We start from the raw sequence: 14,754 nt of genomic DNA, 5'->3' as shown, positions 1-14,754 counted from the left end.
TAAGCTGTACAACATGATTTGATACATGAAATATTTTGAAATTATTACCACAATAAAGCCAGTTAGCACATCCATCACCTTACGTAGTTTATTTTTTGTATGTGAGTGTATAGTAAGCTCTTAAGATCTACTATTTTAGCAACCATCAAGTAGACAATCTGATATTATTAATTATAGTCAATATGCTGTAGCTTAGATCCTCACAATATATTTATCTTGTAGATGGAAGTTTGTACTCTTTGACCAATATTTCCCCAAACACACACCCCCAGCCCCTGGCAATTACCATTCTACTTTCTATTTCTATGAGTTCAGATTTTTTAGGTTCTACATATAATCAAGATCACACGTTTTTGTTGTTCTCTGTCAGACTTATCTTACTACCAAAGTCCATGTCTCTCTTTCAGAGTAACTTCATTCCTTTATGATAAAGTGGTTGTATGTGCCATCCCCTCCTCCTTCCATCTACACGGTGAAGTCTTGTAGTCTAAAGGGAGCTCCAGCTTTTGTGGGATGAGCAGTGATGCTTGTGACCCACAATTGCACCAATTTTGGAGGTGGATGGAGATAAGGATGGGCTCTAATTAATGTGCAAGTTCTTTTTTATGTAGCATACATATCAAGAAAATAGTGTTCATTAAGTGAAACCTACTAAGATCCTAAGAGTTCAGTTCATCACTACTGTATTGTGGTGTCTTTGATTTCTTTTCTGCTCAAGTTGGAACCAATTAAATAATAAAAAACTTCATTAGCTTTTTAATATTTGTATTTGTTAGTTCCATGAATGTGTGTCTTGATTTAGCCTTTGGATTTAGCAGTCCCATTCTGATGAATGAAGTGTGTGCGTCTAAAAACTACTGCAAATTTCTCCTACCATGTTAGCAAACAAAAAATTAAAATAAATAAGTTAAGTATTCAATAAAATAGGTAAGGAGAGAATATCAAAGAGACTAGAAGGAGCATACTCTTCATAAAGGGGAAAAACATGATATTGTAGGCAAAAAGATGAAAAGTTAAAAACAAAATGAAATGCTGGCCTAGCAATAAGACTATAACACTTATATGAATTTAAATCCAAAAATCTAGACACCTAGATTAAACAATAAATAATTGAGTGAAATAACTCAAGACATATGATTAAATAAATAAGCAGAAAACAAAATTGAAAAGTTATAGTTCTAAACATCACCCTGCAAACAGTATAATTAGTACTTTTCCATCAAGTCTACAAGGAATTGTTGATTTTTATGATGACAGAATTCCAGAGCATAGGAAAAGAAGTAACATTTCCAACATTATTTACTGTAGTTTACATTATGTGCATTCCAAAATCAAACATAAATAAAATACATACAGAAGAAGACCAGAGAAAAAAAAGTTTCCAGATTGACATAAGCACAAGTTATGAATAGTAGCTTTTTACTATGATGCTATTCCTAACTGCCAGTGACTAGAAAAGAATGAGAAGACTCTTTGGACTCTGGCTAATGAGAAGAAGTTTTATTCAAATTTTGACTGTGATATTGAAAAAGAATGTGCTATGTAATTACATAGATAAATACATTCTTTTGGCAGCTAGTTTATTTTATAAAAGAAAATATGCCTATTTAATTCAGTCCTGTCCACTCGCCCACAAGAAAAAGAAAAGTTGTTATTCATCCACGGTGCATCTTACAATAGAAGTCATCTTAGAATATAAGAAAAATGGCAGGGAGTCAGGGGAAGATGGTGGAAGAGTAAGATGTGGAGATCACCTTCCTCCCCACAGATACAACAGAAATACAACTACACATGGAACAACTCCTACAGAACACCTACTGAGGCTGGCAGAAGACCTCAGAATTCCCAAAAGGCATGAAACTCCCCACGTACCTGGGTAGGGCAAAAGTAAAAAGAATAAACAGACAAAAGAATAGGGATGGAACCTGCACCAGTGGGAGGGATCTGTGAAGGAGGAAAGGTTTCCACACACTAGGAAGCCCCTTCATAGGTGGAGACTGCAGGTGGCGGAGGGGGGATGCTTCGGAACCGTGGAGGAGAGCACAGCAACAGGGGTGAGGAGGGAAAAGCAGAGAGATTCCTGCACAGAGGATTGGTGCCAACCAGCACTCACCAGCCCGGGAGGCTTGTCTGCTCATCCGCCGGGGTGGGTGGGTCTGAGAGCTGAGGCTCAGGCTGTGGTAGGAGCACAGGGAGAGGATTGGGGTTGGTGGTGTGAACACAGCCTGCAGGGGGATAGTACAACACGGCTAGCCGGGAGGGAGTCCGGGGAAAAGTCTGGACCTGCCAAAGAGGCAAGAGACTTTTTCTTCCCTCTTTGTTTCCTGGTGCACGAGGAGAGGGGATTAAGAGTGCTGCTTAAAGGAGCTCCAGAGATGGGCACGAGCCGCAGCTATCAGCGCTGACCCCAGAGATGGACATGAGATGCTAAGATGCTAAGACTGCTGCTGCTGCCACCAAGAAACCTATGTGTGAGCACAGGTCACAATCCACACCTCCCTTCCAGGGAGCCTGTGCAGCCCACCACTGCCAGAGTCCTGGGATCCAGGGAAAACTTCCGCGGGAGAGTGCATGGCGTGCCTCAGACTGGTGCAACGTCCTGCCAGCCTCTGCCACTGCAGGCTAACCCTGCATCCACACCCCTCCCTTCCCTTGGCCTGAGTGAGCCAGAGCCCCTGAAGCAGCTGCTCCTTTAACCCCGTCCTGTCTGAGTGAAGAACAGATGCCCTCCAGCGAGCTACATGCAGAGGCGGGGCCAAATCCAAAGCTGAGCCCCTGGGAGCTGTGAGAAGAAAGAAGAGAAAGGGAAATCTCTCCCAGCAGCCTCAGAAGCAGCAGATTAAATTAAGCTCCACAATCAACTTGATGTACCCTGCATCTGTGGAATACATGAATAGACAACAAATCATCCCAATTTGAGGAGGTGGACTTTGAGAGCAAGATTTATTTATTTTTTCCCCCATCCTCTTTTTGTGAGTGTGTATGTGTATGATTCTGTGTGAGATTCTGTCTCTATAGCTTTGCTTTCACCATTTGTCCTAGGGTTCTATCCATCCCTGTTTTTTTTTTTTCTTAATAATTATTTTTTATTTATTTATTTTTTTTAATTCTTTTTTTTTTTTTTTTTTTTTTAAACATCTTTATTGGGGTATAATTGCTTTACAATGGTGTGTTAGTTTCTGCTTTACAACAAAGTGAATCAGCTATACATATACATATGTTCCCATATGTCTTCACTCTTGCGTCTCCCTCCCTCCCACTCTCCCCATCCCACCCTTCCAGGCTGTCACAAAGCACCGAGCTAATATCCCTGTGCCTTGCGGCTGCTTCCCCCCAGCTATCTACCTTACTAAGTTTGTTAGTGTGTATATGTCCATGACTCTCTCTCGCCCTGTCAAAACTCACCCCTCCCCCTCCCCATACCCTCAAGTCCGTTCTCCAGTAGGTCTGCGTCTTTATTCCTATCTTACCCCTAGGTTCTTCATGACATTTTTTTCCCTTAAATTCCATATATATGTGTTAGCATACGGTATTTGTCTTTTCTTTCTGACTTACTTCACTCTGTATGACAGACTCTAGGTCTATCCATCTCATTACAAATAGCTCAATTTCATTTCTTTTTAAGGCTGAGTAATATTCCATTGTGTATATGTGCCACATCTTCTTTATCCATTCATCCGATGATGGGCGCTTAGGTTGTTTCCATGTCCTGGCTATTGTAAATAGAGCTGCAATGAACATTTTGGTACATGACTCTTTTTGAATTTTGGTTTTCTCAGGGTATATGCCAAGTAGTGGGATTGCTGGGTCATATGGTAATTCTATGTGTAGTTTTTTAAGGAACCTCCATACTGTTCTCCACAGTGGCTGAACCAATTCACATTCCCACCAGCAGTGCAAGAGTGTCCCCTTTTCTCCACACCCTCTCCAGCATTTATTGTTTCTAGATTTTTTGATGATGGCCATTCTGACTGGTGTGAGATGATATCTCATTGTAGTTTTGATTTGCATTTCTCTAATGATTAATGATGTTGAGCATTCTTTCATGTGTTTGTTGGCATTCTGTATATCTTCTTTGGAGAAATGTCTATTTAGGTCTTCTGCCCATTTTTGGATGGGGTTGTTTGTATTTTTGTTATTGAGCTGCATGAGCTGCTTGTAAATTTTGGAGATTAATCCTTTGTCAGTTGCTTCATTTGCAAATGTTTTCTCCCATTCTGAGGGTTGTCTTTTGGTCTTGGTTATGGTTTCCTTTGCTGTGCAAAAGCTTTGAAGTTTCATTAGGTCCCATTTGTTTATTTTTGTTTTTATTTCCATTACTCTAGGAGGTGGGTCAGAAAGGATCTTGCTGTGATTTATGTCATAGAGTGTTCTTCCTATGTTTTCTTCTAAGAGTTTGATAGTTTCTGGCCTTACATTTAGGTCTTTAATCCATTTTGAGCTTATTTTTGTGTATGGTGTTAGGGAGTGATCTAATCTCATACTTTTACATGTACCTGTCCAGTTTTCCCAGCACCATTTATTGAAGAGGCTGTCCTTTCTCCACTGTACATTCCTGCCTCCTTTATCAAAGATAAGGTGTCCATATGTGCGTGGGTTTATCTCTGGGCTTTCTATCCTGTTCCACTGATCTATCTTTCTGTTTTCGTGCCAGTACCATACTGTCTTGATTACTGTTGCTTTGTAATATAGTCTGAAGTCAGGGAGCCTGATTCCTCCAGCTCCTTTTTTCGTTCTAAAGATTGCTTTGGCTATTCGGGGTCTTTTGTGTTTCCATACAAATTGCGAAATTTTTTGTTCTAGTTCTGTGAAAAATGCCAGTGGTAGTTTGATAGGGATTGCATTGAATCTGTAGATTGCTTTGGGTAGTAGAGTCATTTTCACAATGTTGATTCTTCCCATCCAAGAACATGGTATATCTCTCCATCTATTTGTATCATCTTTAATTTCTTTCATCAGTGTCTTATAATTTTCTGCATACAGGTCTTTCGTCTCCTTAGGTAGGTTTATTCCTAGATATTTTATTCTTTTTGTTGCAATGGTAAATGGGAGTGTCTTCTTGATTTCACTTTCAGATTTTTCATCATTAGTATATAGGAATGCCAGAGATTTCTGTGCATTAATTTTGTATCCTGCTACTTTACCAAATTCATTGATTAGCTCTAGTAGTTTTCTGGTAGCATCTTAGGATTCTCTATGTATAGCATCATGTCCATCTGCAAACAGTGACAGCTTTACTTCTTCTTTTCCGATTTGGATTCCTTTTATTTCCTTTTCTTCTCTGATTGCTGTGGCTAAAACTTCCAAAAACTATGTTGAATAAGAGTGGTGAGAGTGGGCAACCTTGTCTTGTTCCTGATCTTAGTGGAAATGCTTTCAGTTTTTCACCATTGAGGATGATGTTTGCTGTGGCTTGTCATATATGGCTTTTATTATGTTTAGGAAAGTTCCCTCTATGCCTACTTTCTGGAGGGTTTTTATCATAAATGGGTGTTGAATTTTGTCGAAAGCTTTCTCTGCATCTATTGAGATGATCATATGGTTTTTCTCCTTCAATTTGTTAATATGGTTTATCACATTGATAGATTTGCGTATATTGAAGAATCCTTGCATTCCTGGAATAAACCCCACTTGATCATGGTGTATGATCCTTTTAATGTGCTGTTGGATTCTGTTTGCTAGTATTTTGTTGAGGATTTTTGCATCTATGTTCATCAGTGATATTGGCCTGTAGTTTTCTTTCTTTGTGACATCCTTGTCTGGTTTTGGTATCAAGGTGATGGTGGCTTCGTAGAAGGAATTTGGGAGTGTTCCTCCCTCTGCTATATTTTGGAAGAGTTTGAGAAGGATAGGTGTTAGCTCTTCTCTAAACGTTTGATAGAATTCACCTGTGAAGCCATCTGGTCCTGGGCTTTTGTTTGTTGGAAGGTTTTTAATAACAGTTTCAATTTCAGTGCTTGTGATTTGTCGGTTCATATTTTCTATTTCATCCTGATTCAGTCTTGGCAGGTTGTGCATTTCTAAGAATTTGTCCATTTCTTCCACATTGTCCATTTTATTGGCATAGAGTTGCTTGTAGTAATCTCTCATGATTTTTTTTATTTCTGCAGTGTCAGTTGTTACTTCTCCTTTTTCATTTCTAATTCTATTGATTTGAGTCTTCTCCCTTTTTTTCTTGATGAGTCTGGCTAGTGGTTTATCTATTTTGTTTATCTTCTCAAAGAACCAGCTTTTAGTTTTATTGATCTTTGCTATTGTTTCCTTCATTTCTTTTTCATTTATTTCTGATCTGATTTTATGATTTCTTTCCTTCTGCTAGCTTTGGGGTTTTTTGTTCTTCTTTCTCTAATTGCTTGAGGTGCAAGGTTAGGTTGTTTATTCGAGATGTTTCCTGCTTCTTAAGGTGGGCTTTTATTGCTATAAACTTCCCCCTTAGAACTGCTTTTGCTGCATCCCATAGGTTTTGGGTCGTTGTGTCTCCATTGTCATTTGTTTCTAGGTATTTTTTTATTTCCTCTTTGATTTCTTCAGTGATCACTTCATTATTAAGTAGTGTATTGTTTAGCCTCCATGTGTTTGTATTTTTACAGATCTTTTCCTGTAATTGATATCTAGTCTCATGGCGTTGTGGGTCGGAAAAGATACTTGATACAATTTCAGTTTTCTTAAATTTACCAAGGCTTGATTTGTGACCCAAGATATGATCTATCCTGGAGAATGTTCCATGAGCACTTGAGAAAAATGTGTATTCTGTTGTTTTTGGATGGAGTGTCCTATAAATATCAATTAAGTCCATCTTGTTTATGTATCATTTAAAGCTTGTGTTTCCTTATTTATTTTCATTTTGGATGATCTGTCCATGGGTGAAAGTGGGGTGTTAAAGTCCCCTACTATGAATGTGTTACTGTTGATCTCCCCTTTTATGGTTGTTAGTATTTGCCTTATGTATTGAGGTGCTCCTATGTTGGGTGCATAAATATTTACAATTGTTATATCTTCTTCTTGGATCGATCCCTTGATCATTATGTAGTGTCCTTCTTTGTCCCTTTTAATAGTCCTTATTTTAAAGTCTATTTTGTCTGATATGAGAATTGCTACTCCAGCTTTCTTTTGGTTTCCATTTGCATGGAATATCTTTTTCCATCCCCTTACTTTCAGTCTGTATGTGTCTCTAGGTCTGAAGTGGGTCTCTTGTAGACAGCATATATAAGGGTCTTGTTTTTGTATCCATTCAGCCAATCTGTGTCTTTTGGTGGGAGCATTTAGTCCATTTACATTTAAGGTAATTATTGATATGTATGTTCCTATTTCCTTTTTATATATTGTTTTGGGTTCGCTACTATAGGTCATTTCCTACTCTTGTGTTTCGTGTCTAGAGAAGTTCCTTTAGCATTTGTTGTAAAGCTGGTTTGGTGGTGCTGAACTCTCTCAGCTTTTGCTTGTCTGTAAAGGTTTTAATTTCTCCATCAAATGTGAATGAGATCCTTGCTGGGTAGAGTAGTCTTGGTTTCAGGCTATTCTCCTTCATCACTTTCAGTATGTCCTGCCACTCCCTTCTGGCTTGTAGGGTTTCTGTTGAGAGATCAGCTGTTAACCTTATGGGGATTCCCTTGTGTGTTATTTGTTGTTTTTTCCCTTGCTGCTTTTAATATGCTTTCTTTGTATTTAATTTTTGACAGTTTGATTAATATGTGTCTTGGCGTGTTTCTCCTTGTATTTATCCTGTATGGGACCCTCTGTGCTTCCTGGACTTGATTAACTATTTCCTTTCCCATATTAGGGAAGTTTTCAACTATAATCTCTTCAAATATTTTCTCAGTCCCTTTCTTTCTTTCTTCTTCTTCTGGAACCCCTATAATTCGAATGTTGGTGCGTTTCATGTTGTCCCAGAGGTCTCTGAGACTGTCCCCAGTTCTTTTCATTCTTTTTTCTTTATTCTGCTCTGCAGTAGTTATTTCCACTACTTTATCTTCCAGGTCACTTATCCGTTCTTCTGCCTCAGTTATTCTGCTATTGATCCTATCTAGAGTGATTTTAATTTCATTTATTGCATTGTTCATCGTTGCTTGTTTCATCTTTAGTTCTTGTAGGTCCTTGTTAACTGTTTCTTGCATTTTGTCCATTCTACTTCCAAGATTTCGGATCATCCTTACTATCATTATTCTGAATTCTTTTTCAGGTAGATTGCCTATTTCCTCTTCATTTGTTAGGTCTGGTGGGTTTTTATCTTGCTCCTTCATCTGCTGTGTGTTTTTCTGTCTTCTCATTTTGCTTATCTTACTGTGTTTGGGGTCTCCTTTTTGCAGGCTGCACGTTCGTAGTTCCCGTTGTTTTTGATGTCTGTCTCCAGTGGCTAAGGTTGTTTCAGTGGGTTGTGTAGGCTTCCTGGTGGAGGGGACTAGTGCCTGTGTTGTGCTGGATGAGGCTGGATCTTGTCTCTCTAGTGGGCAGGTTCACGTCTGGTGGTGTGTTTTGGGGTGTCTGTGGCCTTATTATGATTTTAGGCAGCCTCTCTGCTAATGGGTGGGGTTGTGTTCCTGTTTTGCTAGTTGTTTGGCATAGGTTGTCCAGCACTGTGGCTTGCTGGTCGTTGAGTGAAGCTGGGTGCTGGTGTTAAGATGGAGGTCTCTGGGAGATTTCCACCATTTAATATTATGTGGAGCTGGGAGGTCTCTTGTTGACCAGTGTCCTGAAGTTGGCTCTCCTACCTCAGAGGCAGAGCCCTGACTCCTGGCTGGAGCACCAAGAGCCTTTCATCCACACAGCTCAGAATAAAAGGGAGAAAAAGTAGGGAGAATTAGTAGAAGTATGAGTAAAGAAAGAAGGAAAGGAGGAAAGGAAGGAAGGAAGAAAGAAGCAAAGAAGGAAAGAAAGGAGGGAGGGGGGGAGGGAGGGAGGAAGGAAGGAGGGAAAGAAGGAAAAAAAGACAGAAAGAAAGATGATACAGTAAAAATAAAATAAAGTATAATATAGTAATTGAATTAAAAAATATTTAGAAAAAAAAAGGGACGGATAGAACCTTAGGACAAATGTTGGAAGCAAAGCTATACAGAGAAAATCTTTCACAGAAGCATACACATACACCTTCACAAAAAGAGGTAAAGGGGGAAAAATCATAAATCCTGCTCCCTGATACCACCTCCTCAATTTGGGGTGATTCGTTGTCTAAAGGAGGGAGGGAAGGAAGGAAAGAAAGAAAGAACGAAGGTAAAGTATAATAAAGTTATTCCAATTAAACTTAATTATTAAGAAAAAGAATTTTTTAAAAAAAGTCATGGACGGATAGAGCCCTAGGACAAATGGTGGAAGCTAGAGTATACAGACTAGATGTCACACAGGAGCATACACGTACACCTTCACAAAAAGAGGAAAAGGGAAAAAAATCATAGATTTCGCTCCTAAATTCCCCCTCTTCAATTTGGGATCATTCCTTGTCTATTCAGGTATTCCCCAGATGCAGGGTATATCAAGTTGATTGTGGAGCTTTAATCCGCTGCTTCTGTGGCTGCTGGGAGAGATTTCCCTTTCTCTTCTTTGTTTTCACAGCTCACAGGAGCTCAGCTTTGGATTTGGCCCTGCCTCTGCGTGTAGGTCGCTGGAGGGCGTCTGTTTTTTCGCTCAGACAGGACGGGGTTAAAGGAGCCGCTGATTCGGGGCCTCCGGCTCACTCAGGCCGGGGGTTGGTGGATGGGGGAAGGAGGGGCACTGCGTGCGGGGCCGGCCTGCAGGTGGCAGAGGCAGCGTGACGTTGCACCAGCCTGAGGCCCGCCGTGCGCTGTCCCGGGGAAGTTGTCCCTGGATCCCGGGAACCTGGCAGTGTCGGGCTGCACAGGCTCCGCGGAAGCGGGGTGTGGAGAGTGACCTGTGCTCGCACACAGGCCCCTTGGTGGCGGCAGCAGCAGCCTTAGCGTCTCCCGCCCGTCTCTGGGGTCCGCGGTTTTAGCCGCGGCTCGCGCCCGTCTCTGGGGTTTGTGCTTTCAGCCGCGGCTCGCGCCCGTCTTGGGGGCTCGCGCCCTCAGCCGCAGCTCGCGCCCGTCTCTGGGGTTTGCGCTTTCAGCCGCGGCTCGCGCCCGTCTCGGGGGCTCGCGCCCTCAGCCGCGGCTCGCGCCCGTCTCTGGGGTTCGCGCTTTTAGCCGCGGCTCGCGCCCGTCTCTGGAGTTCCTTTAAGCAGCGCTCTTAAACCCCTCTCCTCGCGCACCAGGACACAAAGAGGGAAGAAAAAGTCTCTTGCCTCTTCGGCCGGTGCAGGCTTTTCCCCGAACTCCCTCCCGGCTAGTCGTGGTGCACTAACCCCTTCAGGCTATGTTCAAGCCGCCAACCCCAGTCCTCTCCCTGAGCTCCGTCCAAAACCAAAACCCGAGCCTCAGCTCGCAGCCCCACCCGCCCCGGTGGGTGAGCAGCAAGCCTCTCGGGTTGGTGAGTGCCGGTCGGCACCGATCGTCTGTGCAGGAATCTCCCCGCTTTGCCCTCTGCACCCGTCGCTGTGTATCACTCCGCGGTCCCGAAGCTCCCCCCTCCGCCTCCCGCAGTCTCCGCCCGCGGAGGGGCTTCCTAGTGTGTGGAAACTTTTCCTCCTTCACAGCTCCCTCCCACTGGTGCAGGTGCCGTCCTTATTCTTTTGTCTCTGTTTTTTCTTTTGCCCTACCCAGTTACGTGGGGAGTTTCTTGCCTTTTGGGAGGTCTGAGGTCTTCTGCCAGCCTTCAGTAGGAGTTCTGTAGGAGTTGTTCCACGTGTGGATGTATTTCTGGTGTATCCGTGGGGAGGAAGGCGATCTCTGCGTCTTACTCTTCCGCCATCTTCAAGGTCCCCCCCTATTTTTTATTTTAATAACTATATTTTATTTTATCTTTATTTTATTTTATTTATCCTCTTTCTTTCTTTCTTTCTTTCTTTCTTTCTTTCTTTCTTTCTTTCTTTCTTTCTTCTTTCTTTCTTTCCACTTTTTCTACCTTTTATTCTGAGCCGTGTGGATGAAAAGCTCTTGGTTATCCAGCCAGGAGTCTGTGCTATGCCTCTGAGGTGGGAGAGCCAGCTTCAGGACACTGGTCCACAAGAGATCTCCCAGCTCCACATAATATCAAAAGGAAAAATCTTCCAGAGATCTTCATCTCAAAACCAGCACCCAGATTCACTCAACAACCAGCAAGCTACAGTGCTGGACAGCCTATGCTAAACAACTAGCAAGACAGGAACACAACCACACCCATTAGTAGAGAGGCTGCCTAAAATCATAAGTCAACAGACACCCCAAAACACACCACAAGACATGGACCTGCCCAGCAGAAAGACAAGATCCAGCCTCATCCACCAGAATACAGGCACTAGTCCCCTCCACAAGGAAGCCTACACAACCCACTGACCCAACTTTAGTTACTGAGGACAGACACCAAGAACAACAGGAACTAGGAACCTGCAGCCTGCAAAAAGTAGACCCCAAACACAGTAAGATAAGCAAAATGGGAAGACAGAAAAACACACAGCAGATGAAGGAGCAAGATAAAAACCTACCAGACCTAACAAATGAAAAGGAAATAGGCAGTCTACCTGAAAAAGAATTCATAATAACGATAGTAAAGATGTTCCAAAATCTTGGAAACAGAATAGACAAAATGCAAGAAACATTTAACAAGGAAGTAGAAGAACTAAAGATGAAACAAGCAATGATGAACAACACAATAAATGAAATAAAAAATACTCTAGATGGGATCAATAGCAGAATAACTGAGGCAGAAAAACAGATAAGTGACCTGGAAAACAAAATAGTGGAAATAACTACTAAACAGCAGAATAAAGAAAACAAGAATGAAAATAACTGAGAACAGTCTCAGAGACTTCTGGGACAACATTAAGCACACCAACATTCGAATTATAGGGGTTCAAGAAGAAGAAGAGAAAAAGAAAGGAACTGAGAAAATATTTGAAGAGATTATAGTTGAATACTTCCCTAATATGGGAAAGGAAATAATCAAGTCCAGGAAGCACAGAGAGTCCCATACAGGATAAATACAAGGAGAAACATGCCAAGACACATATTAATCAAACTATCAAAAATTAAATACAAAGAAAACATATTAAAAGCAGCAAGGGAAAACAACAAATAACACACATGGGAATCCCCATAAGGTTAACAGCTGATCTTTCAGCAGAAACTCTGCAAGCCAGAAGGGACTGGGAGGACATATTTAAAGTGAAGAAGGAGAAAAACCTACAACCAAGATTACTCTACCCAGCAAGGATCTCATTCAGATTTAATGGAGAAATTAAAACCTTTACAGACAAGCAAAAGCTGAGAGAGTTCAGCACCACCAAACCAGCTTTACAACAAATGCTAAAGGAACTTCTCTAGACAAGAAACACAAAAGAAGGAAAAGACCTATAATAACAAACCCAAAACAATTAAGAAAATGGTAATAGAAACATACATATCAATAATTACCTTAAATGTAAAAGGATTAAATGCTCCCACCAAAAGACACAGACTGGCTGAATGGATACAACAAGACCGATACATATGCTGTCTGCAAGAGACCCACTTCAGACCTAGAGATACATACAGACTGACAGTAAGGAGATGGAAAAAGATATTCCATGCAAATGGAAACCAAAAGAAAGCTGGAGTAGCAATTCTCATATCAGACAAAATAGACTTTAAAATAAGGACTATTAGAAGAGACAAAGAAGGACACTACATAATGATCAAGGGATCGATCCAAGAAGAAGATATAACAATTGTAAATATTTATGCACCCATCATAGGAGCACCACAATACGTAAGGCAAATACTAACAGCCATAAAAGGGGAAATCGACACTAACACATTCATAGTAGGGGACATTAACACCCCACTTTGACCAATGGACAGATCATCCAAAATGAAAATAAATAAGGAAACACAAGCTTTAAATGATACATTAAAAAGGATGGACTTAATTGATATTTATAGGACATTCCATCCAAAACCAACAGAATACACATTTTTCTCAAGTGCTCATGGAACATTCTCCGGGATAGACCATATCTTGGGTCACAAATCAAATCTTGGTAAATTTAAGAAAATTGAAATTGTATCAATTATCTTTTCGGATCACAATGCTATGAGACTAGATATCAATTACAGGAAAAGATCTGTAAAAAATACAAACACATGGAGTCTAAACAATACACTACTTAATAACGAAGTGATCACTGAAGAAATCAAAGAAGAAATCAAAAAATACCTAGAAACAATTGACAATGGAGACATGATGACCCAAAACCTATGGGATGCAGCAAAAGCAGTTGTAAGAGGGAAGTTTATAGCAATACAATCCTACCTTAAGAAACAGGAAACATCTCAAATAAACAACCTAACCTTGCACCTAAAGCAAGTAGAGGAAGAAGAACAAAAAAATCCCAAAGTTAGCAGAATGAAAGAAATCATAAAGATCAGATCAGAAATAAATGAAAAAGAAATGAAGGAAACAATAGCAAAGATTAATGAAAATAAAGGCTGGTTCTTTGAGAAAATAAACAGTATTGATAAGCCATTAGGCAGACTAATCAAGAAAAAAGGGAGAAGGCTCAAATCAATAGAATTAGAAATGAAAAAGGAGAAGTAACAACTGACACTGCAGAAATACAAAAGATCATGAGAGATTACTACAAGTAGCTATATGCCAATAAAATGGACAACCTGGAAGAAATGGACAAATTCGTAGAAATGCACAAACTACCAAGATTGAATCAGGAAGAAATAGAAAATATGAACAGACAAATCACAAGCACTGAAATTGAAACTGTGATTAAAAATCTTCTAACAAACAAAAGCCCAGGACCAGATGGCTTTACAGGTGAATTCTATCAAACATTTAGAGAAGAAATAACATGTATCCTTCTCAAACTCTTTCAAAATATAGCAGAGGGAAGAACACTCCCAAACTCATTCAACGAGGGCACCATCACCCTGATACCAAAACCAGAAAAGGATGTCACAAAGAAAAGAAACTGCAGGCCAATACCACTGATAAACATAGATGAAAAAGTCCTCAACAAAGTACTAGCAAGCAGAATTTAACAGCACATTAAAAGGATAGTACACCATGATCAAATGGCTTTTATTCCAGGAATGCAAGAATTCTTCAATATACGCAAATCAATCAACGTGATAAACCATATTAACAAATTAAAGGAGAAAAACCATATGATAATCTCAACAGATGCAGAGAAAGCTTCAACAAAATTCACACCGATTTATGATAAAAAGCCTGCAGAAAGTAGGCATAGAGGGAACTTTCCTCAACATAATATAGGCCATATATGACAAACCCACTGCCAACGTCATCCTCAATGCTGAAAAATTGAAACCATTTCTGCTAAGATCATGAACAGACAAGGTTACCCATTCTCAGCACTCTTATTCAACATAGCTTTGGAAGTTTTAGCCACAGCAATCAGAGAAGAAAAGGAAATAAATGGAATCCAAATCAGAAAAGAACAAGTAAAGTTGTCACTGTTTGCAGATAACATGATATTTTACATAGAGAATCCTAAAGATGCTACCGGAAAACTACTAGAGCTAATCAATGAATTTGGTAAAATAGCAGGATCCAAAATTGATGCACAGAAATCTCTGGCATTCCTATACACTAATGATGAAAAATCGGAAAGTGAAACCAAGAAAACACTCCCATTTACCATTGCAACATAAAGAATAAAATATCTAGGAATAAACCTACCTAAGGAGACAAAAGACCTGTATGCACAAAATTATAAGA

Source organism: Phocoena sinus, chromosome 20 (assembly GCF_008692025.1).
Source record: "Phocoena sinus isolate mPhoSin1 chromosome 20, mPhoSin1.pri, whole genome shotgun sequence".
Classification (NCBI taxonomy): domain Eukaryota; kingdom Metazoa; phylum Chordata; class Mammalia; order Artiodactyla; family Phocoenidae; genus Phocoena; species Phocoena sinus.
The sequence above is the reverse complement of the archived record's forward strand: the minus strand, read 5'-3'. Positions refer to the sequence as shown.